A 7,504-nucleotide genomic window follows, 5' to 3' on the forward strand; every position below is an offset into this window, starting at 1 on the left:
GGCTATTAAGTATACAGATTTTGCATCGACTGATAGCACATTAGGAGCCCTGGGAGCACTGCTGGTTAAAATCTTTGCTACCTACAAGGTCAGTGGCTCAAATACAATACCTGCTTTGGAGGAAGAGGCTGTCTGCTCTCAAAAGAATTATAGCTGGAAGGGTTGCTATAAGTCAGAATCAGTTTGATGGTCCTGGGTTTGATTTTGTAACACTTTTGTTTAAATTTTGTTCAGTTGTTTCAATTTCCATATAGGTTATAAATGATATGTTTAAAGTTCTGGCTTTTAAATGGAAACAAATGAAGGCCCCTGTGAAGAAAACAAGCACCCCCACCCCCACCCCCCACCTGCCCCCTCACCCCCCACCCCCCTGCCCACACACACACAAAAAGAGCACGATGGAGAGAAACTCATAATGATCATCTATAGGTGGGATTTAGGTGTTTAAAATTTTTATTTTAATGGCCATACCTTCAGGGAATGACTGCCATCAGTTTACTTTAAGTCAGGCAAGGAGCTAATGAAGCACCTTCTTTCCGTGTTTCTAAAGATCAAGTTTATGCTGCCATAGTAATTAACAACGATCATTTCCTGTTTGCATAAAAACATTGAAGTTAGGGAAAGCAGCGAGAGAAGAACAGCTTTTAGAATGGTGGTGGGCTAGCCCTACGTGACGCATCAACCCTCTGCAACAAAAAACCGACAGAAAATAAAGGACAGAGCCCACAAGCAATCAAGCGGACCAAGAAGCCACGTGAGGTGAACGGCAGGACAGTATGGGGGTCCAACCACGCGCAGGGGCTTTGCAGCACCGGCCGAATGGAAGACTAACCTGGTCTCACCGTACTGTGTTGACTCCCGACGCTGCCGCCCTCCACAGTGCCGTGGCCGCTAATGCAGTCCGAGAATGGGGCGGACAGGCAGGGCTTCCCCTCTGCCCCCTGGAGCCTGGAGAGGCTGCCAGCCCACACGTCTGCATGTTGAGTGGCCACTGGGAACTAAAGAGACTGCGACCCTCGAGTGCTCGGGTCAGTACGTGATAGAGTCCACGGGATTGGAGTCTTTTTTCTCTCTTCTTTTTCTCCCTCGCTTTCTTGATAAACCATAAAAGGAAGCAGGACACAAGAGCGGTAGACCCATTATAGCTCTCGATAACCCACTGTTGATGAGAAATGTCTCCAATCCCCATCCTCACTCTCTCCACATGACCCAGCCGCTCTCACACCTCTGATACCTACACCTAGTGGGCCAGGGTCACATTGACGCCCTTCCCACTCACCGTCACAGCAAAAGACGGGAAACCTTCCACACAGTAAAGGGCATATCCACACAATCACTCAGGGGTTAGAAGGAGAAGCCTGGCCTTTATCACTGATGATACTCAATGTTGTCCTGGAACTCTTATCCAGAACGATTAGACCACTAACAAGGAAACGAAGGCATCCAAATCGGCAAAGGTGACGTAAAGCTCTCTTTAATTGAAGATGCAGTGAACGTATCTGGGGAAAACCGCAGACTCAACAAGAGTTGAGTCCATATGACTGGAACCATATGTTTCAGCAATGCGACAAGGCACAAAAGCAATGTCGAAAAATAGATTGGATTCCTGTATACAAATGAAGAACGCTCTGGAAAGGAAGTCAGGAACAATCATTCTGTTATGATAGCCATAAAATATGAAATACTTAGGAATAAAGCTCATCAGAGAAACCCAAGACTTGTACAGAAAAAAAAAAACCACCCTACAAAATGCTACTATAAGAAACCCCAAACAGCCTACATACATGGAAGAATGTTCTATGGTCATGGGTTGAAAGAGTAAACAAACATTGTGAGCATGTGACACTAACCACAGCAACCTATAAACAGTTCTGACCCAGAGCCCAGCATCGTTCTTTAAAAAGATGGAAAAGCTAATCACTAACTTTACTTGGAGATGAAAGATGCAGAAGAACAAAGTAGGAGAGCACTCATTTCCCAACCTCAAATCCTATTACAGAGCCAAGGTACACGTGGCTATCAGGTCAAACCAATGTTTAGTGATGCTTCCAGACTAAGATAGACAAGAGATAACTGGCGATCTACTTTTGAAAGCCAGCCAGTAAAACTGAATCGCAACAGGGAGATCCTCTGGTGTCTGGGGTTACCGTGAGTCAGAGCCAATTTAATAGTAACTCAACAATAGTGGTTCCAACATCACATGTTAACTAACAAGATTGTGAATGTGCCAAGGGGCCAGCCTGGCTTGTTCTGTTCTTTCTCAGTTGGGACTAGAACCTGAAAGCACACACACTTCAAGGGGAGACCTATCACAGGAGACACCAGTGAGCACTACTCCACAAGAGGCTGCCAACCCACTAAGCTTCTGGACCAGGAAGAGGGACCCTTTGTTTCTTACCACTGCACAGGTAGCATGTTTTCTCTGAGGAAAGCTCAAATCTCTGATACAGTGCCTCTCTGTGTTGTGACAGCTTTACACCAAAACAACCTGAGCAGAAGAATAATTCTGAAAACCCCTCTGCAGTGAAGAAGGGTAAGCATCACTCAAAAAATAAGCATACTAAGAAGACATGGCCTGAGAGCTCCCTCCAAGACCACCTCTACTTGTTTGTACTGATTCCTGTACCAGCCACAGAGAGTCTTCAGGTTCTACTCTTCAGTGATTAGGGCCATTCCCACTTAAGAGATCAAGCTCTTCCTATCCAAAAGCATTTGAAATAGGCTTCTAAGTCAACCTAAGAGGAAGAGGGTTCAGGAAGGCTCCTAGAAGTGGATACTGGGACCTATTCCTTTAACAGCGTGCAAAATTTAGCCAAGAAAAGCATATCAATAAAAACAGAGCTACATTACATATATGGAAGTATGCAAAGGCAAGGAGTTAGATTGTCAGATCTGTCTTCCAGGGTGACTGAGAGGGCTTGGATTTCCTACCTTTGGATTCACAGTCAAGTGTATTAACTGTTTGTGACGGTGAATGTTACTGACATTCTGGCCAAAGAAATGTGCTAACAGGGATGGGGTTCAGTTGGAACTTTTGCTTAGCGGCAGAAAAGTGGAGGGGAAGGCAATGGAAGGTAAGTTAGGGGTTCGGAGTGGTTAAAAATGGAAAGAGGAGATTTCTTGGAGAATGTAACAAGAACAAAAATAGTAAATTTATTTAGAGTGCTTCCCAAACTGTATATACAGAAGACATATTCAGCAGCATATTATTAACAATTTCCTAGTGAGTTGTGTGGGTTATTTTAATCATTTTGGGGGGCTCATACAATGCTTCTCACAATCCATGCATACTTCCATTGTGTCCAGCACATTTGCACATTTGTTGCCATCATCATTCTCAAAACACCTGCTTTCTACTTGAGCCCTTGGTATCAGCTCCTTATTATTTCCCCTCCCTCCCCCTCCCTCTCATCAACCCTTGATAATTTATAAATTATTATTATTTTGTCATGTCTTATAGTACCCAACATCTCCCTTCACCCATTTTTCTGTTGTCGGTCCCCCAGAGAGTAGGTTATATGTAGATCTTGGTAACTGGTTCCCCAGTGTGTTTTATATGCAAATGAGTGTAGGAAACACCTCAGTAATAAAAGTTAGTTTTCTTTAGAGCAGCACCTCTTATATCGTTTAATATGCTGATATGCATTGCGTGTCTCTGAATAGTGAGCTTATATACAAAGTACTCCCCAAATTTACTTGCCAGAAGATATTTTTAGAGGAAATTGCACTGCAAGATCAGTGTTTAAAAAACATAGTTTGGGCAAACTAACCAATACTTTAGAGTTGTACGGCAGTAATGGGAGATATGTTTGGAAAACCAAGTTGAACTAGGGTAATGGAAAGCCTTGCGTTCATTTAATTGGGTGATAGGCAACCACCGAAGGAATTTCCAGGTGAGTTGTGTGTTCAGCCTGTGAGTTGGGATTCAAGGGAATATACTGAATCTCTGAAGAATCAGTTAAGTCCCCATGAAAAAAGTAGATGCCATTGACCATTGTGACACCAGATTGCACCAATTCCAGCCAAGAGAAAACTGCTGCGTCCTTTTCCTCTTCTTTCTTCCACCTTCTGACCTTGGACGTGGTGGAGGTTTGTAGAGTAAGAGCCAGCAAGTGGACGAGCAAGCCAAGTGAGGAGAGAGAAAACAAGTCAAGACACTAACTACCCTTATTAATGGGGACTCCTGCTGGTCTATGCAGGTCCCCGCTGGAGAAATGAAGTGGGTCCTTTGGATAAGAATTTGGACTTTGGTTGTTACTACTGGATTGGGGCTATGTGATTTTGAAGTGAAATCGCCATTTTTATTATCTAGGGTGGCATACATTTCTGTTTATACCTACTGTGTCCAGCTTGTTCACTAAACCAGTTACACGTGTCCAATGTGGTGGGAAAGTCTTGTTTTTGTTTGCCCAGGCTTTCTGTCTTTAGGGAATAACCCTTACATAGTTGAAGGAGAGTCCTGAGCTAATGTTCTCAGCTGCCATGTTTCAAAGGATTTAGAGATCTACATCTGAAAATCCATCATTGAAAACTCTGTGCTGATGGCTCTACCCTGTCACCCATGGGGTCACTATGAATGTGGTCCGATTCAATGGCAACTGGCTTCTTGGATTCATTTCTTTTGAGAAAACTACTCTTTCTACTAATCTACCCAGGTTGATCTCATGGGTCCTGCCAAGCAGGGGACCACTGCTTATCGGAGAACTCTCCTGAGACTAAAGCTCTCATTTGGACTCCCGTCACATGAGAGAGGCGTCGCTGAACTGTTGAGCAGCCATGTTTCAGCCGTGTGACCCAACAAAGAGAAGTAGAGGACGAAGTGGTGGTATCTGTGCCCTCTGTCCCAGCTCTCCTACCTGAATTCCTACCCTGTCCTAATTTGGCCATAAACTAAAAACATTTCTTTTCCTAAGTATCTTGGTGTTTCAATCAGCTTATCTTACACTGAAAGAACTCAAAAAAATTATTCAAGCCTCAAGTTTCAATATTGAAAGATTCTATGGGAAAAATATTGAATGATGCAGCAAGCTTCAAAAGAAGATGGGAAGAAACAGAGTTGCTGGACCAAAAGCAATTCGTTGACCTTTTACCATTTCAGGAGGTAGCATGTGAGCAAGAGCCAATGGTGCTGAAGGAAGTTCAAACCACATTGAAAGCATTAGCCAAAAACAAGGCTCCAGGATCTGATGGCTACTCTTTTAAATGTTTCTCCAAGTTAATGAAGCACTGGCAGCACTCACTGATTTTCCTAGAGAGTTTGGAAGACAGCTACTTGGCCAATTGACTGGAAGAGATGGCATATATGTACCCATTCCAAAGAAAGGTGACCCACAGAATGATCAAACTATGAAACAATACCATTGTTATCACATGCAAGTAAACTTGATATTGTTCTGTGGTTTGAGAATTCTGTTGGGAGTAGAAAGCCTCATCTTTCTCTTACAGCGAAGTTGGTGGTTTCAAACGGCTGAACTTGAGGTTAGTATCCGCATGTACAACCGCTGTGCCACCAAGGCTCCTGTTAGTCCCACCCTAACCCTGTCCTTTATATAATACAGAAAACCTTCCAAAACGGAATTATAACCAGAGGCATAGAGTCCACAATTATAATACATCGCATAAGAAATATGATTAGAAGGCCTGTATTAATTGACTACAAATCTACCACTACTTCCTTTCCAACTAAAATGTTATCCTAATCCAGTTCTCCTTGCCTATAGATAGCATCCAGTCTGGAATTTTTAAAAAAATACCTTCTTACTGAGCTACAACATGGTTCCCCATGGTGTGTGTTCTTGCTGCAATGAGAAACAAACTCAGCTTGTTCAACCGCAGCTGTGTTTTGGATGGGTGTAGTTGGAAGACACTGATACTGTTAAGGCATTCTTGTCAAAACAAAACCAAAATAGTCATTTGTTTCCTAGTTTCGGGAAGGGATCTTGTTTTGTTTTTAAAGAAAAGCGTTGGAATCTTACACAAGTGGCCAAAGAAGTTTACCTGTGTGCCTCTCAGTTCCCAAATATCCTAGACAGTGTGTCGCACTGTTTGTTTGATGGCATTAAGTCTCTTGCAATCACTTTGGGGTCCCTGGATGGGGAAATGGTTAATGTGATTGGAATGGTTTGGGGGTGGGGGTGGGGGTGGGGAATCAGCCTTTCAAATCCGTGAGCACAGCTCTACTTGAACACACATGGGTTGTCTGATCTGGAATCCGAGACAACTGGCGGCATTGCCTAATGGAAGAAATAACTAAACATCAATTGATTGCCATCCTGTACTCTTTTTGTATAGATTTATTTTTCTTGGAAAAAACTATGTGCTGCACAGCTCTTTTCATTTCTTGAGATTCAACTGTAAATCTGGCAGGATTATGAAGTCATGCCTTATTTTCTCTTTAACTAGCTGCCACTTACCTAAGTCACAAAGTCAAGGAGGGATGTTTTACAATTCATGGTTTTACTAAATCAAATCCATAAAATAACAGCTTCAAGATATTGAGAGAATAAGTGACTTTGCCATCCTCTCTGCCACATGCTCCCACCCTCTGCTATCTGTCAATATCACATTTATTTCTCCCTCCCTATTTTCCATCTCACTGTTCATGTGGTGACCTTCCTCCTTCACTAAAACCCTACCCAACGTGGGAGGGTCTGATTGTGTTGGATGCAGCCCCTCCTGTGGATCTTTGACAATCCCTTCCTACTCTAACTCCAGAGAGCCCTGGCAGGGGACGGGGAGGGGGGGTAGTGGTTACCTGTTGGGCTTCTAACTTCAAGATTAGCAGTTCAAAACCACCAGTTGCTTTTTGGGGAGAAAGGTGAATCTTTCTACCCCCATAAAGAGTTAGTCTCAGAAGCACAATGGGGAAGTTCTACCCTGTCGTGTAGGGTCACTATGAGTCAGAATGACACGATGGCAGTAGGTGGGTTTTTCTTTTATTGTTGTTAATTTCTTTAACTTAATTTCCTGTAACTTTATCTTATATCTTATTGTACCTTAAGGGACTTAATATAGAGGGTCAATGAATATCATATTTAATAATTTTATTTTTGTAGTAAATATGCCATATATTTGCCAAATTTAAGTGTACAATTCAATGATTTTAGTTAATTTAGTTAATTCAGTTAATTTTAGTTAATTTAGTTGTGCAATAATCATATAGTTCTAGAGAATTCTTCTCACTCCCCACGAAAGTTCCAGTGTCAATTGGCATTAATTCCTCATTCCCTCTGCAGTCTCAGACACCACCAACCTACTTCTGCCTATATATTTCAAGAAGTAATTTTTAAGTTCTTAATTTCTGTTTCCTTACATTTTCCCAACGGCACCCTTCATGTTCTATTACATAATCTTTTACTAATTATCTAAGGTAGACATTTGCATCACTGGGCAATGTTAAATAAATGACACTGGATGGCCCCTTCTTCACTAAGCAAAATGATTCCTTGTACCTTCATTATGCCTTCTAGAAAGCATCGCTCAGATAAAAATCTAAATATCCAGA

The sequence above is a fragment of the Tenrec ecaudatus genome, chromosome 8 (genome assembly GCF_050624435.1).
Source record: "Tenrec ecaudatus isolate mTenEca1 chromosome 8, mTenEca1.hap1, whole genome shotgun sequence".
Classification (NCBI taxonomy): domain Eukaryota; kingdom Metazoa; phylum Chordata; class Mammalia; order Afrosoricida; family Tenrecidae; genus Tenrec; species Tenrec ecaudatus.